Raw genomic sequence first — 17,288 nt, 5'->3', positions numbered from 1 at the left:
TGGAGGAGACAAATACACATATAAGTATACATTGAATACATATAAGGTAAATAAATATAACAAATACAAGGCAGTTTTGGGGGAGAACTCGGGAATCAGGAAAGTCTTCATGCAGAAAGTAGCCTTGGGGCTGCATTGTGAAGCAACAGAGGGACAGTCTGAGACGCAGGTAAGGACAGAGTCTGTGTGATGGCACAGAAATGGGGGGTCATAGATGATCAATAGAGAAGAGGCCAGTTTGGCTGGATCTCAGACTACAGGAGGGGAGACTGCAACCCATCGAGGCTGGAAAGATAGGTTGGGGTCAGGGGCCAAAGAGCTTTAAGAGCTAAACCGAGACGTTAGCATTTCATCCTAGAAGCAATAGGGAGCCAGTGATATTAAGAAGGGAAGTGACACTGTCAGATCAGTGCTTAAGGAAAATTACTTTGGCAACAAAATAGAATGGATTGTGTAGAATAAATAGGATTAGTGAGAGGTTGGAGGTAGGAAAATCCATTAGGAGGCAACTGCAATCATCTAGGCAGGTTCCCCATCCCTGTCTAGAGCTTTAACTAAGGTGGTGTCTACATGAGTACAGAGAAGAGGTCAGATGTGAAAAAGGTTGTGGAAATAGGCTGGTAACTCCTTAGACATGTAGGGTGAGGAAGAGGGAGGACTGAGGATAATGCCAAGGTTATAAACTTGGAGGGTTGGCAGGAAGGTGGTGCCTTGGACAGAAATACAGAAGCTTGGAAGGAGGGAAGGGCTTGGGAAGAAAGACAATGAGTTCTATTCTGGATCTATTTTGTTTGAGATGTCTAAAACATATAAAAGGCAATTGGTGATTGTTGGATGAATGTTCTGGGAAGAAACTGGGGCTGGTTATGTAGATGTGGGAGTAAACTGCATAGGAGCGAGAGGTACTGATAGCTAAGGAAGTTACCAAGCAAGAGAGAAAGAGGTGGGCTCAAGGCAGAACTTTGGGGAACACTCCTAATTAAGGGTCAGGATAGGCATGATGAGCCAGCAGAGGGGTTTGAGGTGTGGTCACACAGGTAGGAGGAGAAGCAGGAGAAAGCAGTCGTAAAAACCCAGAGAGGAGAGGGAATCCAAGAGGATAACAATGCCAGTGCAGCAGAGAGGTCAGACTTGGTGATTAAGAGAACAGTGGGCATTGGCCCTGGAGTCGGGAGGACCTGAGTTCAAATCCAGTCTCAGACGCTTACTAGCTCCATGACCCTGGAAAAGTCATGCAATCTCGATTGCCTGAGAGAGACAGAAAATATTGGTAACTTTAGAGAGACTAGTTTCAATGGAGAGATGAGGTCAGAAGCCAGATTACAAAGGGTCGAGGAATGAGAGGAGAGGAAGTAGAAGGAATAATAGGAGTTTCTTCAAGGAGCTTGGCAGAGAAAGGGTAGAGATACAGGATAATAGCTTGAGAGAAGTAGAGGGTTTTAGAGTTTGGGTTTTTTTAAGAATGAAAGAAACTTGGGCAGGGAAGAAATCAATTAATTACCTAATTGATTAGTATTCCATCAATTAACTAATTGATTAAAGCTCCAGAGGCTCAGCATGGTCAGCCTTCCTCCTGGGCATACATCGACCTAGGACCCTAGTTTGAGTCCTTTGAAGCCCTTACCACCTCTCACCTGGACTACTATAATATGCTTCTAATTGATTTTCCTGCCTCAAGTCTCTCCATCCTTTACTCAGCTTTCAAAGAGACCTTCTGACCATGTTGCCTCTCCGTTTTATAAACTCTTGGTTGTTCAGTCATTTCAGTCATGTCCAATTCTTCGTGACCCCATTTGAGGTTTTCTTGGCAAAGATACTGGAGCAGTTTACCATTTCCTTTTTCAGCTTATTTTACAGATGAAGAAACTGAGGGAAAGAGAGTTAAGTGACTTACCCAGGGTCATACAGCTAGTAAGTGTCTGAGGTTGGACTGGAACTCAGGTCTTCCTGACTCTATTTGTAGTACTCTATCCACTGCACCACCTAACTGCCCCTCATAAACCCTAGTGGCTCCCTATTACCTCCAGGATCTTCTGCTTGGCATTTGAGGCTTTTCATACCCTGCCCCTTTCTACATTTCCAGTCTTCTCATAGTTTACTCCCCTCTCCCATACACCATGGTTGATAGACACCAGTCTACTTGCTGGTCCTCCATAGGAAACATCACTTCCAATCTCCATGCTTTACACTGGTGGATCCCCTTACTAGAAGGCTTTCCCTCCTCCTTCTTCCTCTCCATAGCCCTGGCTTGTCTGATGACTCAGCTCCAATGCCCCATTCTGTAGATGGTCTTCACGGTGCCTTTAGCCATTTGAACCTTCTCTAAGGTCATCTTCCTTCTTCATATGTCATATATGTATACATATAGACAGGTATGCACATATACATATGATTTACATGTTTTCTTTCTCAGTTGTATGTGAACTCCTTGAGAGCAGAAGTTATTTTTATGGGGTTTGTCTTTGTACCACTAACACTTAACATGTGTCATGTGCCTGACACATTCACTGATAGAGAGGTTCTTGACTTATCCCTTGTTATGGAGACCTTACATGGCACTCCAGCCTCAGTAACAGATTTCCTGCCTCCTCCTGTCCACCATGACCAATTCTCTGCCTTAGCTCCCCACCTAGCATTCCATTTCCTCTGGAAGGGAAGTCCTGCACCTGACTTCCAGTCCCCACTATTATGTGGTGCCAGATCTCACAGAAGACATTACCTGCCTGCCAACCTGGATCTCTGCCTACTGCCTATTGCCAAATCCCCTGGTTGCCTTGTACCAGCTGCTGCCAATAAGAACACCCAGTCTTTGCTCCCTCCCTGTTGAGGGAACATCATCCTAATGATGCTAATTGCCTGCCTATCTGATCTTCCTGGCCTTCCCTCCTACTCCTACTTGCTCCAATTTCCTGTCCCTCCCTCAATTCACCCTGGAGTAATGGATAGAGACACAGCCTCACAGCCACAAAGACTTGGATTCAAGTTCAGCTGAATTAATCTTTCAATGCTCTATGAAACTCTCTAGGAAGGAGATCTTTAACTGGGGTCCACAGATCCCTATGAACTTGGTTGGGAAAAATGCTGTATCTTTATTTTCACTAACTTCTAACTGAAACTTAGAATTTCCTTCAATTATAAATGTAAGTAACAAGGCTATTCTGAGAAATAGCCACAGGTCTTCATTGCAGAAAACTAAGAACCCATGGTCTAAAACCATGTTTCAGAGAAGGTACAGAGCTATATTGGTAGAGTTTCCACTCCTAGGAGTTCCCTATATAAATGAAATCCCAGATCCAGCCCCTATCACAATCCCTCCCTTTACTTCAACAATTTGTAAGAGTTTTAGCTGGAAAAGATCACTATTTTCCATGCACAAGCTTACATCCTAGGTACGGAGAACCTTGACCTCCAGGAGTTTATAGTCTACTAGAGAAAATCCTATAGATAAAACAAATAAGTAGGATAAAAACAGAGTGCAGTGAAGGAAAGGGAAAAATCTAGACCAAATCCCCTAGGAAAAACTGAGAATGAAGCAAGCAGTTTTAGCAGGGAGAATGAAGGAAGGCTTCATAGAGAAAATGGCATCTGTAGAATCAACTTCCCTTGAAGAAAGAGAAGGATTTTCAATATATGGAAATGAAAAGAAGAATACATTCCAGGATGGTGGACCTGAGCAAATGTACGAAAGCAGGAGAATGAAGGAACATCTAGCAACCACTAGTCGTCCACTTTCACTGGAATAGGGAAGGCATGAAGGAGAGACATAAATTAAATTGGAAATGTAGATTGGAATCTGATTGAGGAGAGCCTTAAACACCATGCTAAGAATTTTGCATATTATCTTAAGTTCAAGAAAGAGTCACTGAAAGATCATGGGGGTAATAGAATTGTAACTGGGAGGGGCCTTCAAGGTTATTGAGCAGAACTCCCTCACTTTATGGGTAAGGTAACTGAGACCCAGGAAGTTAAGTGGCCTCCTCAGAGTCACACAGCCAGCAAGCCTCTGACGGAGGATTTGAACCTGTAAATTCAATTTAAAACAAAAATGTACCAAAAAAAACTAGCTTGCCAGATCCAGCTGTTTGATCAAAATTGTAAACCCTGTATCTGAGTCTCTTTTCCTTTCTGACTCATTCACTTCATCTCAAGACTTTTGAGCAGGAGGGCAATTTGATCAGGTGTGTGCGTGAGGAAAGTTGTTTTGGCAGTTGTAGGAAGGATGAGCTAGAGCAGTGCTTCTTAAACTGTGGGTTGTGACTAAAATTTGGTAACAATAAAAGATTTCTGAACATACAATGACCAAAAATTAATTAAAAATCAAATGTGTAATGAATCTGGGGTGTTTCTGACAGCTCTTGCCCATGTTGCATCATGTAACTCCACCACAGCCTTGGTTCTGAACACACGCCATGCACACTTTGCACTGCCCATGCCGTCACATCACACGATGCCAACCAGTGCTGAGGAAAAGTGAAGAGGTCGCAAGTGGAAAAAGTTTAAGAAGCCCTTAGCTAGACAAAGGATGTTCAGCAGGGATTCTCCAGTCTATGGGGCCCAGTCTTGACCAGTTCAGTCCATTCCTGCTTGCTAACCAGGTCTCAGTTCTGACATCAGCTTTGCAAAACAAACCAACAGCTGAAAAACTCAATGACACAGACCTTAATGAGGTCTGCCATAATGAACAAGTCACTTCTCTAGGGTTCCACAAGGTCATGCTGGCTGAGCTGGTATGCTTCTGAACATCAAGAATAGGCCAGAAAGGAAAATCTATTTTGCTTCAACTGCAGTAAGAAAGCAGGGGTTGCTGTCATGTTCTCAGGCAATCAAAATCTGTCTTAATTAAAAGAGATAAACAGGGAAACTATATTTTGCTGAAAGGTACTATAGGTACTGGTTTAATATCAATCCTCTATGCAAAATAGCACATCATCTAAATACTTAAAGGAAACATTAAACGAGTTACAGGGAGAAATATATGCTAAAGCTATAATAGTGGGAGATTTCAATTTACCCTTTTAAGATCCACATAAACAAAAAATTTTTTTTTAAAGAAAGACTGAACCTAGAGTTAAAGTACCAAAGGACAGTGCAGAGGCTGTCCACTAATCACTGAGGGACAATACCTAAATTCAGCTCTTTCATCCTCCCTGGGATCCTATTAAGGAGACAATTTGAATTAATTATAATAACTCATATTTCATAGAACAATAGAGTTTACAAACACTTTTCCATAGTCTCTGAGGGATTTATTAAATATAATTTTCTCAATTTGCCAATGAAGAAAGTAAATGTTAAGAGAGGGTTAAAGTGATTTGTCTAGGGTCACACAAGCTAGTGTCAAAGCCAAGAACTGAAACTGAGTCTTTTAACTCTAAGAGCGATATGCTTCCCACTGTAACATACTACCTTTCTAGGAAACCTGGACTTTTAAAAAAGATGGAATATTTCTCTCCCTTTCCATTCATGTTAGGAAGAAACCTCTAGGCTGCCCTAGAATTTCTGTGACTGTTATTTCATTAATGATTCACAAAGAGTGCCTGCTTAAATTGAGTAGGAAGTAAAAGATAGCGTTTATAGCGATTAATTTGGGGAGAAATTACTATTCATTTCCATCCTCACTGCTACTGGGTACCACTTTCTTCACCTACCATGTAGGTTTAGAAGATCGATGTGTGCCTGGGGAATAGCACAGGAGGCCCATTACCGAGCTATACAAAGAAGTCATTAAAGGTGGAATCAAGTAATTTTGAACAATTAATCAAGAATAATTGGCAATCACACAACATTTATTGAGCACCTACTGAGTGTAGAAAACTAGTCTCCATAAGGAAATAGCAAATAAATTGAGAGGGATCTGACTTTTTAAGCATTCATCATTTATGTTACAGGAGGGAGGCTATCACTTAGCATGGGTTCTCCAGTGTTGCTCATGTACTGCCAATTTAATAACAAGAGGGCATGTGGCTGAAATTTATTTGTGGAATAATGGAAAGGATGGCCAGATTTAGGACCAAAGGATCTGGGTTCACATCCTAATTCTATGACTTCTTATCCTTGTGACCTTGCCTTAGAGAAAGGGTAGTGCAGTAGGGAGAGCCTAGGACTTAAAGTCAAGAAGAACTGGATTTGAGTCACTTAACTTCTCTGTACCTCTGTTTTCTTATCCATAAAATGAGGCAGCTGGGCTTCATAGCCTCAAAAGTCTTAGGATCATATTCTGGAAGGGATCTTAAAGATCATCTCATTTTACAAATGACAAAACAGTCTCAGAGAGTTAAATGACTTACCCACAGCTACTCTATAAGTGATAAAGGCAGAATATGATCTCTGGTCCTCCCCATGTCTGCAAAGTCTATTTTCTTTCCACCAAACCTTTATTTGCTTACTCGTGAAACCCCATCATGATAATCACTCAGAGCAAACATTTATTCTAGCTTTTCCTGACTATCTGCCCTCACACTGCCTTCAATTCAACAAATATGTAAGTGCCAAATATGTGCCAGGCACTGAGGGTACAAAGACAAAAAATATTTAAATAGTCTCTGCCCCTTAGGAGTTTACATTGTAGCCTTCCAGTCCAGTCTCTCATCCCCTTCCTGGTCCCTGTGCCCCCTAAGCTTGGTTTCACCCACAGTGACTCTCAAGGTCTTTCTTGTCCGGGGCCTCCAACTTCTTTAACTCTGATTTCCCTCTTGGCCAAGATCAGGGGTGGGGAACCTTCGGCCTCTAGGTCCTCAAATACAGCCCTTTGACTGGGCCTCACTTGAGGACCTAGAGAACGATGTGTGGCCTAGAGGCCGAAGGCTCCCCACCCCTGGATAAGACTCCTTCCTGCTCCTCTACAATCTCCTCCAGGGGTGATTCCTTGCCTGCCCACCAAACACCTTTGTGGGAAGTTATAATATCAGACCTCATCTTTCCTTACATGCATTCATTCTTTTCCCTTCCTCCTCCCCTGCTGCCACACATCTAACACTTCAATAAACACTACCCCCCTCTCCCACAGGAATGATGAATGACTAATTAACAGAAAGACCTTTCAGATGGGCTTCTGCCATGCCCCGAGTGAGAAGGAAGCACTAAGGTTACTTCTCTCTCGCTTTTTTTTATTTTGCACTCATGAGGTCTCAGCACCGTCAGAATAATCGAGTGGAAATCAGTGCTCCTTAATGGTGTAAACAATCTCATTAAAGATCACCGCTGAAGGCACCAATTCACTGACATAGAACCTATTGATCCCAAGAGTTCTACTGAGTCCTTGGGCATTTGTGTAAAACTGACTCCAGGATGCTTGGTTCATATTGGACTATTTCTTTCTAAGGAAACAGCTGAAAAGTATAATCTGCTTTAAGATAGGGAACAGCTAAGTGATGCAGTGAATTAAATGCTGTGCTTGGAGTCAGGAAGACCAAAGCACAAATCCTTCCTCTTGCACCTTACTAACTGTGTGACCCTGGATAAGCCATTTAAACTCTTTCAGTCTCAGTTTCCTCACCTGTAGAACAAGATGGTTGTATTCATTGTCCTCCAAGGGGTATATGGGGTGTTCAGGGAAGACCAGTACCTCCTCCAGTAGGAGGGCTTGGAGAGCCCTTCTCAGGGCAGCTCATCCGCCTCTGGTGTGCACCTGGCATTTAATGTGACACCTGTGCCTCCAAGATCTGTATGATGAACAATGCCCATATGCCAATAAAACCGTCTCGACAAATGGGCTAAACCAGGTTGATGGATACCTCAAACTTGTTGGTGATTTAGGGGTTGTCCACCCCAAGCATGTGAAGACTTCTTCCAGTTGAATGGGCAAATGAGAACAATTTGTTCCAATGGCCATGAAGGTGGCTGAAGCAGGCTCTGTGGAGCGTCTAGAGCTTGGTTAGACACCAAAGACACCAAGGTCATCCACTACATCCAGGCCACCTCCAGTCTTTGTGACTTTTCTCCAACCACTGGACTTTGTTGATTCTGGAAAAGAGTGAGGCCAATGACTTTGAGCAGCTCTAATTCACTTAAATCCAATTCACACACAAGTCATCACCTTGTGATGTCATGAATCCTCTTCAGAAATGCAGGATAGCAACAATAAATCTATGATCCTGTAATCATATAAGATGGCACAAGTACAAGAACAATGGATCTGGAGTCAGAGAATTAGGATTCAGAGCTGCCTCTGACATTAACTACCTTTGGGAAAATCACTTGATCTCTCTAGGTCTTCATTTCCTTATCTGTAAAATGAGGGGGCTGGATTGGATGGCTGCTAAAGTCCTTTCTAGCACTAAATCAGGGATTCTATCAAGAGACCATAAGATTTGTGGATAGGTTTCAGGAGGAGGATCTGTGAAGAAAAAATCCTATATATATATTTTTCACTCCCCTTTTTTGTATCACAGACCCCTTCAACAGCCTGATAACGTCTATGGACCCTTTTGCAGAAAAAAATATTTTAAATGCATAAAATAAATTAACAAGGAAGAGATTGCAAAGAAAGCCACTTATATTGAAATATTTGTTTAAAACAAGTTCATCTACCTCAACTTAAGAACTCCTGAAGGTGGTATGCCTACTGAAAGATAAAGACAATTACATACGTTCCTAAGGGTCTTTACGCTTTACAAAAGCTTTCCATTTGACAGTCCTTTGAGGTCATAATAACAATGAGCTTCCCTTTATATAGCAATTTGTGGTTTACAAGTGGTACCTTTTAGCCCTAAATCAGTGTTCCTATGACCTATGAACATCTTTACATACTAGTGTATGGACATACGAGCCATCTATTGTCATCCCACAGATCATCATAGATGAGGAAACTAGGGTTCAGAGAGATGAACTGACCCCAGAATCCTAACAGCTGATTGGTTGGCAGTATCAGGTCTTCTGATCCCATTGATCTCTCCAGCACACACCCATGCTGTGGTGTTTTACATCGAGGCAAACCGTGAGGAGACATACTTCCAAAATGCCTGCTCCTCAACTCAGAAACCAGGGCAAAAACTATACTTATTCAACAGAGATACTAGCCTAATCAAACAAAATTAGTTTCAACTTTTTTTCTCTAAAATAATAAAAATGGGCCCAAATCAACATTTCTCTAGCCAATGCATTTTCATCCAAAAACGGAGGAACATTGTTTGGGTTTCAGTTTTGTTTTGTTTTTCTTTTATCCTAGAGTAAAAAGGGTAAGAGAAGAAATTGGTTTATATGGCTTAAATTCATTGACAGGTAAAATTATGGAATGAGGCCAGACCAAAATCAAAACCAAGGTTTGTTGTCTGGTAAGAGAGTGCACAACATCGCCATCTGTGTTCATGGGGGTCCCAATGAGATGGACGTAGAGATAACTGGCATTCGTTTTTGATACATGCGATGACTATCCTGACTGAACAGCCTAAGTCTCCTTACTGACTTGACTGCCCCCATTTGTAGCTGTATCTTTGCTGACAAGAGGTTCCCTCACCGCAGCTGTTCAAAGCCAGCCAACTTTGTTTTAACTATACTCCTGGTCAGATTGGTCTGGCTGACTGCTGCTAGTTGCCTGGAAGAGGTAATTACCTAAATTAGAAAAGTTGTTTACATCTAACAGAGAGTACAAGTCTCAAATAACATACAGGCTAAATTACATTACAATGAACTCCAAGGGGCTACCCGAATTATCATATTTTTTTTTTTACTGGGATTTCATGAATTGACTTAAGTTTAGAAAAAGTGATCCATTGACCAGGGTCTTAGAAATTGGTTGTTGTTTTTGTTTTTAAATAAATAAGCAATTTTTTTTTCAGTAACAGTTTGATTTATAGCAATAAAATTAATGATGAGAATAGTGTTGGGACTGAAAATAACCTAACTTTGAGTACATATTACTTAGGAAGGTAAAAAGATAGGGTAGATTAAAGGTAAGGCTAATTATTAAGAAGAGAGTTCTAGCAGTTTTATTTTATTATGGTTGGATCAACTAAATGGTTTCTGAGATTGTTTCCAGATTTATATCTATGATTTTATCATTTGGTCTATAAGATATGCTACAACTACTGAAGTATTCTGAAACTCCAGCATAGACATCTGAAGGCCAAGAAAGTGATGAAGAGAGACCACTTATACCTTTTTTCCCCTTATCTCTGCCATACTCAAAATTTAAAATAATACAATCACACTAAGATGGCAGCCACACAATGACAAAACTAGTTGAAAAGTGAAAAATTCAGCCTCTGACCTGCTTGTTTTATCTATGTGGTACCAGATAACCAGCTGGAGTTGTTGTCTTTCCCAAATTGACAAGCTGTGACACAGAACAACCCAAGAGTCCAACAGCTCAAATGCATCCAATTCTCCATTACTAATGGCAAGAAATGTAAATAACTGAAATCCAAGGCTTCTCCTCTACTACATTTCAGTTAATTCCACTTTTCTTGCTAAACCTTTAACTGCACTGCTAACAAGAATGAAACTGATGGATTTGAGTTTCAACTCACTCCCCTTCTGTTGTGTTAGCCAAGGGATTAACTTATAGGAGAAACAAGAGAAGCCAGAAGGATGGAGAGCTCAGAGAGCAGCTGGCCCAGGCCCATGAGCTATGCCTTATGATTTTAGAAACAACTTCAGTAGCTGTAGCTTATCTTATAGACCAGATCATAAAATCATAGTTACGAAGCTAGAAACAACCTCAGAAGCTAGTCCCCTCATTTTACACAAGAAACTGAGGCTTGGGGTGTTTGAATGACTTGTCTAAGGTACTTAAGTATCAAAGGGAAGATTCCAACCTAAGTCCTCTAACTCCAAAGACAGTGCTCTTTCCACAGTACTAATGCTACATCCATCATGGTGGAGTGGAAAGAGTAGAATACTGGGTTTGAATCTAGCTCCTTCTATTTCTTAGCTAAGTGACCATGAGGAGGTCACTCAATGTCTCTGAGTCTAGGTTTTCTCATCTATCAAGTGGGGGGAATGAGAATTTTATAAAATTGATGCTTTATAAAACTTAGAGCCCTCTAGGAATGTTATCTGCTACTGAAGAGTCCCGTCCTAAAAGATTATAGGAACACTGACTCTTAGGACCCATGTCCAGATAACCAGGTGGCAAACCAAGGCACCCGCATACAAGGGAAAGGAAACTGTTATCAGAATAACAGAAGAGTCCATTCCCCAAAGCCTGCATTAAACATGAGAAGGACTAGGTTGATGTATGCCAATGATATTCTAATGAGGGTAAACTACAGCAAAGATGGAACATCCTGTATGACCCTTTGAGTGACATTCAGACAGGAAAAAGTGGGAGGAATGCCTAGAAACATCACAGAGAAGGTTGTTCCTTGATGAATATGAAGCCCAACACTTGTGCTAGAATGGAGGAGGGGAAAGGAAGAATTTTAACCATGTTATAGTCACTGCAAGCTCATTCCCTTTATCTTCTAGTCAGAGCTATATGGGCCAATAAAGCACTTAGAACAGCATTTATTAAACTGTGGTCCATGGATAGATTTCAGGAGATTCATGAGCTTAAATAGGAAAAAAAAATTTTATGTATTAATTTTCACTAACCTCTAACTGACATTTAGCGTTTACTTCAATTATTTAAAACCATTATTCTGAGAATGGGTCATGAGACTTCACCAGACTGACTAAGGGACCCAAGACATAAATACTTAAGAATCCTTAAGAGAAATCCGTATTTCCTCCTTGTTCCTTTTGACTCTGGGAATCCAGGATGGAAGGAGGACCAGGAACAATCACTTCCTTTGCTCCTCAAAAACCCCAGCTCACCTTTGTCGAAGGTAGCTAGCAAACAATGAAATCTATCAAAAGGGTAAGTAACTTGTAGGAGAAAGAAAGAAACCAAAGGCCTACCCTTATAGTCCAGTCATTGATAAATTGGACAGGCAAGCGCTGAGGCATTTAGAGTTTACTAAGTGTTTTAAAAGTCAGAGTAAGGCAGAGAGTCTCCCATGCCCAAGTTATTCCAAAGTAAAAAAGTGGGTAACCCAGCAAAATGTGTTGACTCTGTTAAGTCACAAGGGCTTCCATGTTCTAATTGGCTGGAACAGTGGAGATACCTGGCTCCAAGGACGTTTGAAGAGATTAGGGAAGGTGATGCCAGACAACTTAATCTTATAATGAGTGCTACACCCAGAAAGGAAAAAAATGCCCCATGTCAAACTGGTTTTGCTGGAAAGATAGAAGTAGGGCTGGTTTGTCTCATGCAACGTCAGGGTCCTAAGGCTATAATATTGCCTTGTTTTGAATAATGTATTTCTTTTCTTGAAGATGACAGGAGAGCAAAGAGGCTTCACTATGTCAGACCATCACAGCTCCACCGCTGAATCCAATTAAGTGAAGAAATATGGAGATTGGAGAAGAAGGGCATTCATAGGGCCAGACTATGATCAGCATTTCTACATCTTTTTATAACATTTCTTATCACTACTAGAATCAAAAAATCATAGGATCATAAGGATTTAAAGCTCAAATGGACCTCAAAGATCAGGCAGTCCGATACCCTCATTTTACAGCAAGAAAACATTGGCCCAAAGAGATGAAAGAACTTAGCCAAGGTTACATAGGTAAGTCAGTAATGACTGGCATGCAAAGCCAGGTCCTGGGACTCTAAATGGTCTGAGTGCTCAGTGCCCTCAGATAAATGAGATTTAAGTTGTTTTTTGTTTGATTGTTTTGTTTTGTAAAATTCCCTTTGATCAGATGAGAAAAAATTGTCATGAGGGAAACCAAGTGACTTATTCTAAGTCAGTGAGTGGCTAAATCAGAAAGCAGTACCAGAATAGAGTGGATTCCATCACTTGTAAGCAAACAGGTTGGAGGGGAGTGAATATGACTCAGGATTACTACAAAGGAGAACTTACTGTAAACATTATCCTTGCCCAACTCACCTCCTCAACCAATCACTTAAATCACCCAGGTTTAGATTGCCTTTAAAAAGCAATCTCCCGACCAATGGAATAACCACTAAAAATATAAAAACAATGCAGAACCTATAAGGAGAATAAAGGAAAATAGATTTGTGAAGGAACAGTTAGGGGAAGGGAGAGAGACTTGTCAGCCTTAAGGTCATCTATTCTAATTAACTGTCTCTTCTTTGTGGGCTTAGAAAATCCCCATGATGCCAGGCCAACTGGCAGAATTTCCAAGACTAGGCCTTCTGTGATCAGTGATACCTCCCATGTCATCTTGAAGGGGTGGGGTTACAGGTGGAGCATAGGTAGAATTTGGTGGCCTGCCAGTACTGCTCCCTCTCTCCTGCCCTGTAAACAAGTATACTACCCTGCAGGCCACTGAGAAATTCCTGGTACCCTCTAGGGTAAGCCAATCTTGGCCACCATCCGGAGGAAGACGTGTACAGCCTGACTAAGTAGAATCACAAGACTTTCAGAGTCAAAAGGGACTTAAGCTTTATTAATAAGGAGAATGCCTTCCCCTAACATCTCTACCTGTCAATCTTTCCAGTTCTTTAAGGCTCACTCAATTACTATCTTCTTCTCAAACTCAACCCTATTGACACCACTTTTCCACTCAGTCAGAGGCATTCTGTTCTTCCTAAAATCATCTATATTTAGCACTTTGCACCTCTCACGTTTGTCTTATAGTCAGTTCTGCATTTTGTTCTTGTGCAACTGTTTCAGTTATGTCTAACTCTTCATGACCCCATTTGGGTTTTCTTGGCAATGATATTAGAGTGGTTTACCATTTCCTTCTCCAGCTCATTTTACTGATGAGAAATTGAGGCAAACAGGGTTAAGTGACTTGCCCAAGCTCATACAGCTAGAAAGTGTCTGAGTCTGGATTTGAACTCAGGAAGATGAGTCTCCCTGACTCCAGATCCAGTGCTCTAACCACTGTGCCCTCTAGCTGCCTGACTAATGCATTAGAGGTTATTGATTTAGCAAAACGGTGAAGAATTGATTGGACAAAATGGAGGCAAGGAGACTCATTTTGCAAACTATTGCATCATTTATTTGACAGATAGTAAAGACCTGGACTTGGATAATAAAGGTCGAGGCAATTGGAATGGAAAGGAGCAGAAGAAGTTGAGTTAATTCAGGCCTAGAATTGGTGGGCAACTTTCCAATTGATTCAATATGAAGAGTGAGGAAGAAGGAAGAGTTAAAGTTTATATCAAGATTTTGAGCATAAATAATTGGAAAATGATTGTATTGTCACCCAAATGAGGAAGTAAGAAGGAAAAGAAGGATTAGGAGAAGTGATGATTGACATTTTGGAAATACCGAGTGCAAAGTGTCAGCCAGAATATATGGTGTAGTGGAAAGAATACAAGACTTAGAGTCAAAAAACCTTTGGTTCAAATCCCAGCTCTGACTCCTTGTAGCTGTGTAACCCTCAGCAAATCATGGGAGGGAAGAGGAGAAGAGGGAGTTTACATCTCATGGTAATAACATGAGCCTACATTCAACTTCTCCTATTCAGTTACAAAAAGTAACCTTTTATTCATCTGTGTAAGAGTCTACAGAACATTAAATATAAGGGAATAACAGTAGGAGAGTGATCTGTCCTTGAACTATGTCTATCTGAGCTACATCCAAAAAAGGGAGAATAAGGTAACAATAAAAATAGTATAACATTCAAGTAGAGTTTTAAGGTTTGCAAAGCAGCCTCCATGCATTGGACCCTCATAACAACCTGACGTGTATTGTAGGTGCAATCAGCCCCCTTTGCAGACAAGGTTAGGTGACATGTCTGTGGTTCCATAGCTAGCCTCTCTAAGCCTATATTCCTGTCTGTAAAGCATGGCTAGTCATGCCTGAACCACCTAGCTAACAATGAATAGGCTTCTTTAGGGTCTCACTTTGCATCCTGCACCATCTCCAATCATCCTGATGAATATCAGGCCACTGGACCCAGATGGCTCAGGAGAAGAAAGTGAGGTTGGTGACCTTGCACGGCCCTCCCTCACTCAAATCAAAGTCAACTGCAAGTCATGTCATCCTCTTGATGTCATGGCCCTCTTCAAGAATGAAGGACAAACACAACAACACCTAGCTAACAGGGCTGTGGAGAGAAAAGCTCTTTGCAAAGCTTAGAAGTGCTATATAACTGTGGGGAATTATTTTCCCAGTGGAGATGTCCATCAGAGAGTACTAATACAGCTACAGTAGGGGGAAGAAGAAAGTAAACACATATTTATTAAGAAGCTACCATGGGCTGGGCACTATGGGGTACTTGACAAATATCCTATTTGTTCCTTATAGCAACCCTGGGAGGTAGGTGCCATTATTATATCCATCTTACAGATGAGGAAACAAGGCAGACGGTTTAAATGACTTATGCAGTGTTGGGCACCCACCAAGTGTCTAAGACTAGATTTGAACTCTGGTCTTCCTAACTCCTGGTTCAGCTGTCTATCCATGGTGCCATCTGGCCAAGAAGAACCAAATTCCAAACAGCATATAAAAGTCCAAGTTCTGCTTCATATAAATTGTAAATTATTTCATATACATACAAATATGCCACATATATTGAATGTCTCAAGCTCTGATTTTTGTTTTTGAGTAAAAAGCTTTAGGCAAGATGAAATGCTACTGGGTATCATTTTTCATAGTCTCTTTTCCTACAAGTCATATTTTCCTTTCTAGTTGATTTAGCTGAGAGCCTACAAGGTAGGCTTCTGTACTGATTGACTTTCTGGACTCAGTTAACGAGTACAAATTAGGTCAGCTTAATCACCAGTGATGTAATAAGCTGCCTTTATAGGAGCCATGACTTAGGGTGGAGCCGGCAAAGGGAGTTGAGGTCACCATGACTGAAGCCTCAGCAAGTTGGTAACAGGGCTCCTCCTAAGGAAAGGTGGATCCCATGCCCAGTGCTCACCCAAAGACTTTGAAGTCTCATTACCATTTTATGACCACAGAAGCAGAGTAATATGTGCCTAGAGGCCATGGTACACTTGCTCTAAGAAACTAGAAAGGAGAATTCATACTAATAATGTCTACAGAGAGCACCCTGTCTATGGATACATATGTTTCATGCATTACTGGCTCCTGAAAGGGAAAAGAAAACCCAGACCTTGGAAGAAGATGGAGTTCTATTCCTATCTGATTTTCCAGCCTGGGTTTTGATGGAGAGCTATATATCCAATAGCTAAATTTCAATCATTTCTACTGTCTTGCCACATCCAGACAACTTGGGACAATAAAGTGGGAATTTGGGAAGAGGGAGCTTAATATTGCTGAAGGCTCATGGTATTGCTAAGAGACCTCAGAGCCCTGGTGCCCTGAACTAGCTATAGTTCTAGCAAAACTTGGTTTTGTGTATCTCTCAAGATATGAGGGAAAATGATGCCAGAAAATTTAACCTTCTAAGGAGCATCTATTCACTATGATAGACAGAGAATAAGCCTTAGGGTCTGGAAGACCTGGGCCCCATCCATCTGTTCCCACAGTCCTATGTGACAATGGGCAAATCATTTAATCTCTCTGTCAACCGGGTAGTTTCCTAAGACTACAAATTACAGAGGATTGTCCAGTCTGCATCAATTGCATGGGAGAGGGGAGAGGAGAAGTGCCCTACATCAATGAAATCACAATTCTGTGCACCATTTCTTCCCCCCCCCCCCAAAAAAATGATATTGCTAGATGAGGGGAGGGAAGGGAGACCATGTAAACAACATTGAGTACACAGAAACACTGAGTTCAAGAAAGGATGAGTTAACATGTTAACCTACTTCTTTGTGGGGCTACTCACCCCTCCTCTAACCTTCTGGACTAGACATCCCTGGGCACCACTCTTCCAAGTGTATGGTCTCTGCCTAGGAAGCTCCTTGGGGGCAGGGGCTGTCCTTAGTGCTTTTCATTCATTCATTCATTTTTCCTTTGTATTCTTGGAACCTATCCAAGAGTGAATCACTTTATGAATACTGGTTGGTTGATTAAATGATTGATTCATCATGATGCCAAAGGATTCCTTGTGCCAGTTTCTTTCAAGTTTAGATGTTTAAGACCCTATGGGGAAAAGAAAAAGAGTTTTGCACTAAAAACCACCTGCCACCACCCAGGATTGATTTCATCTTCATTTGCACTCTCGGTAGCCTCACTGGTAGAGAAAGCCAGGGATGGCTCCATGAATAAGATTTCAGAAAGCTTCTTGGACCCCTTCCCACAAAGTAGCTCCTCTGACTCAAAAGCATGTAAGTCCTTTGAGAACAGATGCTCTTTTCTTTTTTTTTCTTCTTTGGTCTTGTATCCTGGCAACTACTAGGTGTTTAATAAATGCTTGTTTGAACTGAAATGGATCCAGGTAAGACCCTGAAGGAGAAGTTTGTCCTGAGGCTT

At 41.3% G+C, this 17,288-nt stretch overlaps 1 long non-coding RNA gene across 1 annotated transcript; it reads left to right on the top strand.

Moving 5' to 3' along the window:
• The first annotated feature begins 12,043 nt into the window (after positions 1–12,043).
• LOC140510491 (uncharacterized) lies at positions 12,044–14,497 on the top strand. The gene is made up of 2 exons (XR_011969254.1): positions 12,044–12,551; positions 13,966–14,497. It is a non-coding gene; the product is annotated as an uncharacterized lncRNA (long non-coding RNA).
• Positions 14,498–17,288: the final 2,791 nt, after the last annotated feature.

Source organism: Notamacropus eugenii, chromosome 6 (genome assembly GCF_028372415.1).
Source record: "Notamacropus eugenii isolate mMacEug1 chromosome 6, mMacEug1.pri_v2, whole genome shotgun sequence".
Lineage (NCBI taxonomy): Eukaryota > Metazoa > Chordata > Mammalia > Diprotodontia > Macropodidae > Notamacropus > Notamacropus eugenii.
This window is presented reverse-complemented; position numbering and strand designations above follow the sequence as displayed.